Here is a 13,803-nt window from a genome sequence, read left to right as displayed (position 1 = left end):
TAGGAAGAGAAGTTTTGACAATTTATTTTTTCTTCTCTAGAATTGCCACATGTGAGCGCATGTGCCGGGAGGAACTTCATCTACTCCCTTTTCTTGGACACCGATTGAGGTAGGGAATGACGCCATCTGGTCACATGCGCCCGGTATTATGCTACTTCCTTCACAGGTTATTGAATAATGGCGCTCACCTGTGATTTTCACTATATACAGCTGAACAGCACACTTGTTCAGCACCCCCTGATGAAACTTGGTGCAAAATGTGTTGGTGTGCTGGGCAATGTGACTTGGTTGTACAATACAAAATGACCTGTGGTTGGTATTTTTAAACTTTTGAACTATGGACTCTAGTGCAATTCAAGTTTAGGATGTTTGATCTAAGTGATGTTGTGATGTAATAACTTTACAGTAAGGCTTTTCAACTTGGTTGTGTCTTAAAGGACACCTGTCATCAGGTCTGTGTCACTAGTCTTGTCACTACTACCTGTTGGAGCAGGTCACAAGGATCCATCCCAGCCTTTATCTAGTTATTTCATACATTATTCATTGTAAAATCACATATTTTTTATCATGTAAATGAGGCTGGTCACATGGTCAGAGGCAGTGATGTCACCCCTGTTATCCCTCCCCTCTCCTCCCCCTGCTCATGTCTGTGTGTAATGTATAGTAAAGCATGGCTTGTGTGTGTTCTGCATCTGCTGACATGCTGTATCCTCCTAATATACAGGTGAGAGACAGACATCAGCTACACATGAATCTGACATGTTCTGCTGTAACATGGCTGCATCCTGGAGCTGTTGTATCTCTCCTATACACACACATAGGCTGCAGGGGGCGTGGCCATCAGCACCAGGAAGCACATCATTATACAGGCTGTCAGTCATGCACTGGGGGTGTGGCTGTGCCTCCCACTCATGAATAAGGTGGACAGCTAGAATATGCTAATGCTTCATTGGACATTTCACAGGTCATTTGCATACAGCTTTAGGACCTCATTTCTTAGGTTTACAGGCATGTAGAGGGACAATGAAGGGATAGAGGCAATGCTCTCTAATGGCAGTTTATGAAAATATATTTAGTTTAGGGGGTTATTTTGCATGACGGGTTCTCTTTAAGGTATTTTTAGGTTAACATGAACAGGTAATTTGTATTGTAAACAGTTGCACTTTATTATACCTTAGGTTTTTATAGCGTCAAAGTATTTTGGATTGATTCCTGACGCTAGTTGTTAATGTCCATGTTTTGTTTGTTTTTTATTGTATTTTTAAAGAGGTATGGTTATGCTGTCTGGTGTCTTGCATCTAATAAAATTATGATCAGGGAGAGGTGGATTTTGAGGTGGATCTCTTTAAGGCATTCAGAAAAATAAATTAAAAAAATTTATAGGACCTCATTGCTTAGGTTTACAGCCATGTAGAGGGACAATGAAGGGATAGAGGCAATGCTCTCTAATGGCAGTTTATGAAAATATATTTAGTTTAGGGGGGTTATTTTGCATGACGGGTTCTCTTTAAGGAGAGAAGCATGGTGGATTTTAATAACAGAAGCCCTTGGAGCATTAGGACTCAATGACAAAAATGACATGGGAGTTTTTTTTATAAAGTTAGTCCATAATTCTACCCAGAGAATGGCTACTAATAAGTACTGTTCATTGTGGCAGGATATAATACTTTCCCAGTAAGTCTTTTATATATATATATCTATTTTTTGAGTAAGTCGAGACGTCTCTGGCTCCCCTGCATAGTTTGTTCCCTTGCTTTCCCTCCGATCATCAAAGCTATTTGCCATAACATTAGGCCAGGATGTCTTAGCCCACACCTTGGCCGGCCTTATCTGTGTATGTTAAGCTTTGCTCATCTAAGTCCCGAACCAGTACTGTCTTGACGGTAAATTAACATTGTATTAACTACGTGTTATTGGTTGCTATGCCTATTTAAAATATAATGATTGTTTTTGTCTCTTTTCCAGCTGGAATATAAGCCACACCCCCTTTTGCAAACAAGGAATACTATTCTACTCCTTTTCTGCATAAAGTTCTCCTTCAGGTCCGCATTGGAGAGTTATGCCCATGTATTTTTTGATTGGCCGGGCGCGCTCCGACAGATATGTGTATGGTTTCTATTCAGGTCCAATTCAGTCAAGGTTCATAGACTCCGCCCCTCCACAAATTTGATTGGAGGAGTTCGCTAGTGCAGTCTTCCTTCTGGTCCAAAGCGGCACCTTGCTTGTAGAGGCGGAACCTAGTAAGGCTCCACCCCTTCTATTTGTTTTTAACCAATGATGTTTATTTTAAAGTTGTGGGTGTGTTATTGTGACATAACATTCTGTGTGCCAAACCGCCTATAAATGAGTTGGACTGCCACATAGAGTCAGGCAAGATGAAGCGCTAAGACAGCGCAAAACGATTCGTCCCTCTCACACTGCTATCTGCGTCCCTCCCTCTCCCTGATCGCATGTATGTATTTTAAAGGATCGCAAAATAATGAAATGATGTTTTAATCTTCAATGGTGAGTGCCAACTATTCATTTTCTATTTGACTATTGGATAAGAAGACTGCATCTTTGATTATAGTTAGAGCACCACCTGCATTAGTCCCTGTCTTGCACCATGCAAAGTTATGTCCTAAATAGGGAAAGGAGAAGTCTCACTTAACGGACTGCTAATAGCGCCCATTGAATTTTTCTCTGAACTTTCTTTGTTATTTTTCTAATAAAATAATGACTTTGTGTCATCATTGAGTTTTTGTAGTCATTTAAAGGTACTCTAAGATTTTTGATTTATAGGTTACCTATTCATTTGTTGAGGCAGAGCCCTCAAATTTGGGATATTTGAGATTGATATTGCATAGGACAACTGTATTGTTTTTCTTGGTTTATTAATCATACCTGAACCATGTCTTCATAACACCATACCGACTGATATTCTCCATAATCAAGACAAACAATACATCCAATGTAAACAATGACTGATCTTAATCAGCAAAAATTAAGCATAAAGTACAGAGCAGACTAGCAAACTAAAGATGTAACTCTAAACATGATAGAAACCATTTAAAACAGTATTTTTTTTACTTCGGAAGTAAAAAGTAAAATCTGGCAGACTCCTACTCAATACAAATAATTAAGTTAAAGATTGGCTTAAGCAGAGAGATTTCAGACTTCCTTTACACAGAACGCTGACAGCAGGCTGCAGAGATTCATCATTACGATCTTTAACCACATCTGTGCCTCTTACTCCTCCTTGTGGTTTTCCTTCTCTGTTTTCAAATAATCCACATCTGTATCTTTGTTAGAATCAGCATGAGGTAGGAGCATGTCAGTTTGATTATTGTCATCGATATCAACGGAAGCAAGTCTCTGGCATGTGGATTGATTTCCTATGTGCATAGCATTGCATGATAGAACACTGAAGGTTACAGTTCTGTACAGTATGTAAGCGAATACACTGTGCTCACTATTCTATGCCGCTTACACACTGTACTTTTTACATTCCAACATTTATACTAAGCAATTTGTTGTGTAGACTCTTTAAAGTGTTGAATTTTAGCATAATCTTAATTCTATTATAATTTTACTATATTGGCATAAGAGAAGATAAGCAAAGCTGTGGTTATGATAAGCTATTATGGGCTTGAGTGGATACTTTTGCTTGAACCAGTAGGCAGTTAGATGCAAAAGGACATGAAATTAAGAAACAGTCAATGAGGTGTCCCCCTGGTCAATCATATCCATGGCCGGTTGCTCAGGGCATCAATTTGCGGCACTGGCTGTCCAATTCAGCAATACATCCAGGTCTGGGGATCGAACCCGAACCGGAATGTCACATCTGATCATCTCTATCCAGGAACAAACTGAGAAGGCTCAGCAGAAGCATATGTGAATTAGAATATGGTGTTTGTAATAGCAAGGTTCTTTCCATAAACAATGCATGGGGAGAAATGGCAGAACTACAAACCAAGGAAGATGGTTACACTTGTTGAAGTAGCAAACTAGGCAAAACACTACAGTAATAGGACAAAACTGTGAAAACCACTAGAGCAGCAGTGGAGGGCGTGGTAAGACACTAGAGTAACATGCTACTTGAATTAGGAAAATAGGTGAAACAACCAGTAGCAAAATACACAACATTAACGACTTAATTCTAGGATGGTACCAAGGAGACACTGTGAGTATAGACCAGAAGCAAGTCTTGGAAACATCTAGGACAGTGATGGCAAACCTTTTAGATGCAGAGTGCCCCAACAACATCCAAAACTCACATATTTTTCGCAAAGTGCCGATGCGACAATTTGAACAGTAACTTATTACTCCCTGCTCTGTCACATGTTTAAATTGTATAGGAACCTGAGGACACCAATACAGTAGAGAGAAGGAGAAAAAGCTTTGGTTATCATTGCAGCTTCCTTCTAGGGTCCTGGGCTGCCTTGGACTGCAAGAGGCCTTGAGTGCTGCCTGGCGAACTCTGCGGTGGATTGATGGCAAGAGTGCCCATAGAGAGGGCTCTGAGTGCCACCTCTGGCACCCGTGCCATAGGTTTGTCACCACTGATCTAGGAGAAACAGGACGTAGCAAATAGAAGCAGGTTCTTGATAGAACCAGTATTCTTCAGATGCTATGACCAGGGGCAGGCAATAGACATAACAAAGATGGCAATAAAAATATACCAGGAACAGCATCCAGAATCATCCAAGAATTGGAACCAGCAGATTCCAGGACCATCATCTAGGAGGTTATAGGTTATTCCAGCACAGTTTATATTTCAATGGTGTTTTGTAAAAAATGATCAGTATTACTGTATGCAATGTTCCTCTACAATTCTCTTCTTCTGGAATAAACATCAGTTACTATGGTCAAGAAGTCAACATTTTTTAGGTACCCTTTAACTCTGTTACAACTTCTAGTCATGCTGCAGTTTCCTGCTGCCTTGTACTCTTTTAATGAAGGCTGTTTGTTGTCATTTAATTTTGCAAACAATCAGATAAAATTAGTTCTAGTCACCTCTGGATCATTATTCATGAATTTCACAAGGACATTCTTTTCACAGGAGCGGATTGCTTCTACTTCAAAGTACAGTAAGTCCCTTCCAAAAAAAAAGACGTAATGATGTGTGAACAACCAATACATCTATTCATAAATTGAAACTTAATTGAAACAATCACCCAAAAATTATGTAAAAAATAGTTTTTAGGTTACAGAATGCCATGTATTGAGTAAGTTAAAATCCCTCACTTTCCAAAAAACCACTTAGGACAATGGTCTTCACAAAGTGCTTGTCATTGAAAAAACATTCCATGTGTATTCTCAGCTCCTAAGTGACTGTCCTCAGCATAATAGATCACTAACATTGTTACAAACCTACCACAATCAGAATTTTCTAAAGTAAAAATCTAGAACATCACATTATGGAATATATTTATTGTTCATGTCATTGTATTTGCAACTATTCAACATAACTGCTGTGATTATTTATTGCTAGAAATTCTTAGTTCTCCATAAACCATTCCCAGGTTGAACATACTTTTTAAAGTTTGTTTTATTACTTGAAACTTGGCTACTGCTCATAATAAGCAGGGTTATTTTGTGATAGGTTATATGCCTTAACACTTTCAGCACAAATTCAGCCATCTGATTGGATATGGATGAATAATCAACCTGTGCATATAATATGTATAGATTTTGATTATTTTTTACACTTGGTTTACCTAGAGGTCTATAAGGATACTATGTGGTCTGAATTATTTCATTTTCTGTGCTACAGACTAGGGGCCCTTTGATTATAGTTTTGGCAAAATACAATTACTGTGAGGTATGGTATTGGGAAACCATCATGGCACTGGGTAAAGTGCTACTGCACTGCCAGAATCATGTGCAACCAATTTGAAGGTGGTCTCAATTGAAAAAGTCTTTGTAAGGAGAACTTTTATTAACTGACCTTAGTCAAACGCCTCCCAGCTTAGCTCTAAGCCAAATCAGTTCCCTACACTGTACTGATGAGACGCAGCCACATCAAAACTGTCTACTGTTGAGAATCTGTTCCTTCTGGATTGGTTTGGTTCTGCTGGTTTGGCTTAATCCCAGCTTCTTGAAAGCCATGTTGGAAAAAAAAATGAAAAAAAGATCCTACCACCACAATTAAAAATTCTTGATTTATTTAATACATGTTAATACACAAACAGATTGATATTGTCATCCATACTGCCTGATGCGTTCCATGCAACTTAAACAAATTGTGTGCCCTTAGTCATAGCCTACTCACCAGGGTGGTTGTTTGCAACAGTCAGAGAAAAAGTTGCATCAAAAGTACATAGACCAGGGTAGGGTCTGGTGTCAATCTGCGCCTAAACAAAACCTCAAATCATGAACGCAGTCCTATTGTGAAAACTAGTCTATGCAAATAATGAATTTGGTGCAAGTAAGGTTGATGTCAAAGTGACTTTGCATTGTCTTATGTTCATTTGGTGCATTGGAAAGTCAGAAAGATGCCAAACACAGCAAAAAACAAACTGTGAAAAACTACCCACTATATTTCCATTGCTTTTATTTAAACCCATAATTCAAGTGCTGCAAAGCAAAAGTAATGTGTACAGACACATACACATCAAGCAACATATCTACATACTCTTCCAGCTACAATTAAATCTTCTAATGTTTTAAAATACCTCAAAACTTTCATAAAAAATGATCAAAAGTGGAGTTAAAAAACAGAAATCACACAAAAAGATGTAAGAGGGATGTTCAAAGTTTAGCTTTAGTTTATTCCAACTACAGTCATGGCCATAAGTTTTGAGAATGACAAAAATATAATATTTTTGTGTGTTTGTCAGATGTTTTTACCAAATACAGAAATACAAGTGCAATCATATTATGAGTAACAAAAGCTTTTATTGGCAGCTAGAATGAGTTAATGCAGCAAGTAAGTATTTGCAGTGTTGCCCCTTCTTCTTCAGGACATCTGCAATTCTCCCTGGAAGCTCTCAATCAACTTCTGGACCAAATCCTGACTGATAGCCGTCCATTCTTGCACAATCAATGCTTGCATTTTGTCCCAATTTGATGGTTTTTGTTTGTCTACCCGTCTCTTCACTATTGACCACAAGTTCTCAATGGGATTAAGATCTGGGGAGTTTCCAGGCCATGGACCCAAAATCTGCATGTTTTGTTCCCTGAGCCATTTAGTTATCACCTTTGCTTTATGGCAAGGTGCTCCATCATGCTGGAAAAGGCATTGTTGATCACCAAAATGCTCTTGGACGGTTGGGAGAAGTTGCTCTTGGAGGACATTCTGGTCTCATTCTTTATTCATGGATGTGTTTTTAGGCAAGACTGTGAGTGAGACGATTCCCTTGACTGAGAAGTAACCCCACACATGAATGGTTGCAGGACGCTTTACAGTTGACATGAGACAAGACTGGTGGTAACACTCACATTGTCTTCTCTGTGTCTTTCTCAGAGAAAATGACTTTACACCAGTCCTCAGCAGTCCACTCCCTGTACCTTTTGCCTCACATTGCGTGCAGATGCACTCACACCTGCCTGCTGCCATTCCTGATCAAGCTCTGCACTGCTGGTAGCCCAATCCCGACGCTGAAACACTTTTAAGAGAAGGTCTTGGCACTTGCTGGTCCTTCTTTGGCCCCCTGGAGCCATTTTGGCAACAATGGAACCTCTCTCCTTGAATTCCTTGATGATACTCTTCCCAGTTTTGAGCAGTGCAATGATGACTGCACATGTTTCTTTAGAAATAATCATGGTTAACGGAAGAGAAACAACGATGCCAAGTACCAGCCTCCTTTTCTTACCTAATCATGATAGATTGATCTCCAGCCCTGTCCTCATCAACACCCACACCTTTGTTAATAGAGCAATCACTGAAACGATGTTAGCTGCTCCTTTTAAGGCAGGCCTGCAATGAAATTGAGATGTGTTTTGGGGGAAAAAGTTAATTTCCTAGGCAAATATTGACTTTGCAATTAATTGCTGTTAAGCTGATCACTCTTTATAACATTCTGGAGTATATGCAAATTTCCATTATAAAACCTGATGCAGTAGACTTTGTAAAAACATCATTCTCAAAACTTTTGGCCATGACTGTAAAAGTGAAACACTATGGATAATTCCACTTCTTTCATTACCACATTTAAATGAGGCTTGATGCTGCAGATGCTGAACAGATCTGAATGTATCTAATTTATCTTTATTAATTAATTGCTCAAATCATGTCACTAAGTGACATATTTAAAACAAATGATTTGCGAAAAAAAATGTTACTTCTCCATAAGTCACAGATGAGGCAGTCAAATTAATTTATCTGTAAAACCTCCATTTGGCTTACTTAGAACAGATACTTGAAATCCAGCCAACTTCAATTAAGTAAGTAGAAAAAGTAACATTTTACAAATTGCTCATGTCTTTACACTAAAATCCAAGCTATAAGCAATCAGCAACTTATAAAGAAGTAACTTTTCCTACTTTCTCCTACACATGACAAGGATTTGCGGACGTGTGCTAACCATTTGTTCTACAGCTAGTATACATTTATTGCCTCATGAACAAGGCCGTGGATTCTATACTCCATACATAAGCTGGTTGGCTGGGTCACAAAAGATAGGGAAGTTCCTAACAGGCTGTATCTGGCCAGTGGAGTCTTGCTCACCCGCCAATGACACTCGGACTGCGAACAATGATTCATTAGACCCTTGTTTGCGTCCCATAGTCTTAGATCCACTGAACAGAACTAGAAATTTTGGAAGTGCGGTAACCATAAATTTTACAGCTAGAACATGTCCTCATTCACTGCTATTGAATCATGAAAATAGCCAACTATCTAGGCTTCAAATGTTAGGGCAGATCCTATCCTGCTGCAGTCAGCCTGAGGAGTCATTCTCACCCACCAATGACACATTGGGGCACATTTACTTACCCGGTCCAGTCGTGATCCCGCGGCACGTTGTCCTACGCTGATTCGGGTCTGCCTGGATTCACTGGGGTCCGTGCGCCCGATATCCAGCTGCTGCGCCAAGGTTCGCCGGAGTTCACCTTCTTCGTCCCAGTGCATGTAAGTGCTGATCTTGCGACACAAATTCTTTTTTAAATTCTGCAGTTTTTCCGAATCCATCGGGTCCCCGATTTCTGTTGCGAGAAAAACAAGCGCCGATGCGGCACAATCCGATCACGTCCGCCGAAATCCCGGGGCAATTCAGGGCAACTCGTAAATATTTGGGAAACCCGACGAAAGTGTGGCGTTTGGACCCTTTGTAAATGAGCCCCATTGGCTGCAAACAACAACCCACTAGACCATTTTCTGCAACCCATACAACTGCATACTTCATATGCAGGTAGCCATAAATTTTTGATTGTGTCACAGATATGAAATATATATGAAATTTACTATAGCCATAGGTGACGCTATAAAAATCTTAAAAAAGAACAGAAATCATAAAAAAAAAAATTACAATCTTAAAAATAAGTGATTCCTAAGGATTTTTTTCATGACACATAGGATTGGCCATATATTTATTACAAATAAGCATCTGTTGCTGCTAAACAGACCTCAAAGTAACATGCTTTCGGCTTGCCATATATACTGACTGGTCAGAACAACCTATTGGAGTTGAGTGAGGTTCCATCCCTTTACCGATCAGACTTGGATGGCCTATCCTGAGTCTATATAGGTCCTTATTACAAATTCCATTTATGTCCACAAATGCGCTTATCTTGATAGACAATCTGGAATACATTGAGAACTGGCACCATATATATTTGAGGTGAGAAGTCAAGCTTAGTTGAAAATAGAAGACATTACAGAAAAGCATCTTAAGGTACTGGTATTAAAATCCCCCTGTTTCTGAAGTGTAGGGAATAGTCGTAAGAAATCTTAAATATTATAGCGGAACTAGATGAAGTCTGACTAGTCAAGAGAGTAAAATGGCCACATCGGTCAGAAAGGTGGCCAGTAGTATGTTATAATAAAACATATTAATAAGTTAGCTAAAGGAATTATATGCTTAGACAATGGGGCACATTTACTTACCCGTCCCATCGCGATCCCCACCGTGCGTTGTCCGACGAGGATTCAGGTCTGCCACAATTCACTAAGATTGTGCGCCTAATATCCTGCATGTGTCGCTTCCACGCTGAGGTCCACTGCAGTTCACCTTCTTCTTCCTGTGCTGATCTTGCGACACAATTTGCTTTTTAAATTACGCGGTTTGTCCGAATCAGTCGGGTTGTCCGACATCCACGCCCTCCGATTTGTGTTGCATGCAAGAGGGTGCCGATGGGACACTATCTGATCGCGTACGCCAAAAACCCAGGGCAATTCAGCGCAAAACGGAAATAATTGTGAAACCCGACGAAAATGCGGCATTCGGAACCTTAGTAAATGTGCCCCAATGTGCTAATGTAAATATATAAAGGAAAAATATTCTGTTTTTATGTCACATAAAGAAGAAAGTAACTAAATGGCCTAATAATAAAGTAATACAGGTAAATTAGCTTGAAATGCATGCTATTTTGTTGTCAAATACATTTCTAAGTTTTTCCTAAGTGCTTTCTGAATGCAGAGCTGCCTGTCAAGGTATAATTTGGATTATTTTGGCCCAAACAAGTGTAAATGATTCTATTTCTACAAACATGGATTTCTTTACTATGATTTACAAGTTGCCTTCACTACACCTGTCAGGAGAGAGAAATCTGTGGAAAAGGACTATATTTCACTTCTGTGTTACTATAGCAGTTGGGCTTTAATTATATGCAAGTGCATGACTTGAAAACACATCCATTTTTTGATGTAACAAATTGATCCTTATGATAATTTACGAGACCTTACAAAAGGCATTTTCAGCAGATTTTTATGAACTATAATTTTGATTTAAACTGTCAATCCACTTTTTCTAAAGTATATTTACAGTTGACATTGGAACTGCTTAGTAACTTTGGTTTGTTTCAAAAATGCTTTTTTCATAAAATTGAAACAAATATTACTTTGGCATTTAAAAAGGTTAATAAAATATTTAATTATGCATTTATTTTGTCAAATTTAAAGTAGATAAAACATCATAGTAAGTGGGGGTGAGTTTTTGTATTTTCTAGAGCTTCAAGATGTTTTGCAGAAGGATATAAATGGTAGGGTGTAAACATTGTCAGGATTTCTAATGGTATACAGGACCATAAAATGGATTGATGCTTCAACTGAAGGAGTGGGATCATGCGGAATCTCCACAATTCTGCCAAAAAAGATTTTGCACAATTAAGTAGAAACCCTAAACTAACAACTCCAAACTGGTCCCGCAAGTAGTTATATAGTACTGTGATAATTAAGAAAAAAAATAAAGTGAGCACATCTATTACATCTGAGCCTGCACTCTCCTCTGTCCATAAAGTACAGCTGAGGAAATGCTGATGGTGTAAAATTTTTTTATTCTGTCTTTTGCTATTCTGAAAACTGGTGTATATTCCTCAAAGCCATGATTGACAGCCATCTTTCTCCTTCAAAATCCACTGTAAGTGACATAATGGGGCACATTTACTTACACGATCCGGCGCGTTTCACTCAGATCGTGCGCATGAGATCCTGCATGTGTCGCTTCCCTGCTGAGGTCCGCTGGAGTTCACCTTCTTCTTCCCGGTGTGTGTCGCATGAAAGTCGGCAAAATCTGATCGCGTGCGCCAAAAACCCAACGGAAATGCGGTGTGCTGACCCTAAGTAAATGTGCCCCAATATCTCCCAACTCTCAAAGCTCCACTGTCTGATGACAGAGAACTAACCCAATCACCTTCTGGACTGGGGTTATGGTTTCTCATGCATGGTCTTGTAGATCATTACTCTTTTCCTGATATTGTTTTGTATTTGACTTGTTTATTCTGTCATCTGTTTCTGGTATTTTAACTATTTTGTGTGTATCTTTGACTACCCGTTTACCGAGGGATTTTGTATTGCATTGTCCTTGTGGTTCTGACTCATCTTTGGTGACTATTCCTCTCTTTGTGTATCGTCCTGGCTTTGTCTCCTTGTTTGCATTTTGGCAGAGGAAGAAAAGACTTACTGCTTAGGGTAAGTGGGGCAAATAGGTAGGGAAGTCTGGAAAAAGGTTAAGTCTTATTAAGACTTATTGTATTTGTTTGTCATTACTATCCATCCAGTCTGTTTCATGAATAGCATCATTGTGCAGATTCCCCTAGGGAAGTGGTGGTAAACCTAAGGCACAGGTGCCAGAGGTGGCACTCCTAACCATATATGTGGGCATCAAAACCAACATCCCAGCACAGAGTTTACCAGTCAAGACTTAAAGAATCTTCCTGCAGTCCCAGGGGACTCAAGATATGCTGCTCCCAGTTCCCTTTTAAAGCAACATATCCTGGGTTGATTGGGACTGTAAAATTATAGATTGCCTTTGGAGGTCTTCCTGCTACCCCCGTGTTTCTTCCTGTACAGGGGGAGCCTGGAGATAAGATAACAAAAAATTACTGCCTAAAATGTAGTGTGTTTGAGTTAAATCTTGGGTAATCAGTCTCTAAAAGGCGCACCTTCATTTCTCTATGGTAAACATTGACTGATAAACTCTCTGTGTTAAAGTTGCTTACTTCTTAACGGGGTTATGCCACGAAACAATTGACTGCAAAAAGCTGTCAAAGAGGTTAAAATATTTCAAAAATCCATTTGTAATGGTTACCTGGAAGTAAAAGTACCTTTCTATTTGTTATTATGATGCTTGTTCAGCCTCTATTCTGTTCCACACAGAAGCAGATGTGGGAGGGGCCTAGCCAGGCATATGCACAGCACTGACAGTGGCAGTTATTGCACAACTCAGTGCTATAGAGCGCTCAGCCTTCAGAGTCTCCTTCCACCTGCTGTGCTCAAATAGTCCCTGCATTTACTGACCCAATAGAAGTCCAATAGAAATGTGTCATAAGCCTCATGTCAAAAGTGCACCAAAAAAGTTGGTGCAGTCTGTCAAAGCAGTGCACCAGATTCATGAAGAACATGCGCCAGAAATCCTGAATCTGGAGCCCCCTGCACACTACACAGGACAATGCACATAGTACACAAATACTATGTATTCTCACAGCATCATGGTCGGTCAGGCTGACATGCATGGCGGAAGTCTAGGTGGGTGTAGGGGAGGAAAACCCCACATGTATCGTCACTCCAAAGTGACACTTACCCCTGAGGAAGTCACTTTGAAGTGAGGATACGCATGGAGTTTGCCGTCCCTGCATTTTTCTAGACCTCTGACATATTTACACTTTACTGTCCGCCTGACCGACCATGATGCTGTGAGAATACATTGAATTGCAACTAAATCACTAGATAGATAGATATTTATGAGATAGATAGATATGAGATAGATAGATATGAGATGGATAGATAGATAAAAGGTGATAAATAAATAGGACTTGGATAGATAAATAGGTGACAGCTTCTCAGATGTTACTGATCTTTAGCCCTGTCAGGGACAGGGGCCCCTTTGCAGGGTAGCATGGAGGGACAGTGCATGGAGGAGAGTACAGGAGGAGGGCTGCAGGAGAGCAGGGTAGCATGGAGGGACAGTGCACGGTGGAGAGTACAGGAGGAGGACTGCATCAGGAGAGGTCAGAGCTCAGACTGTTACTTGTGTTATCTCTGCAGCCTCCTGTGTGACCTGACTAATGGTGGAGGGAGGAAGAGCTGCTATATTGCTATGATCCATGTTAGGGGAGGACTCCTCTGTGCAGCAGATTTCCATGTCTGGCTGCAGTTACCTTGTATCTGTTGCTGTAGGCTCCTGTGTGACCTGACTAATGGTGGATGGAGGAGAGGGCTGCTAT

This window comes from Engystomops pustulosus, chromosome 9 (genome assembly GCF_040894005.1).
Source record: "Engystomops pustulosus chromosome 9, aEngPut4.maternal, whole genome shotgun sequence".
NCBI classification, from domain to species: domain Eukaryota; kingdom Metazoa; phylum Chordata; class Amphibia; order Anura; family Leptodactylidae; genus Engystomops; species Engystomops pustulosus.
This window is presented reverse-complemented; position numbering follows the sequence as displayed.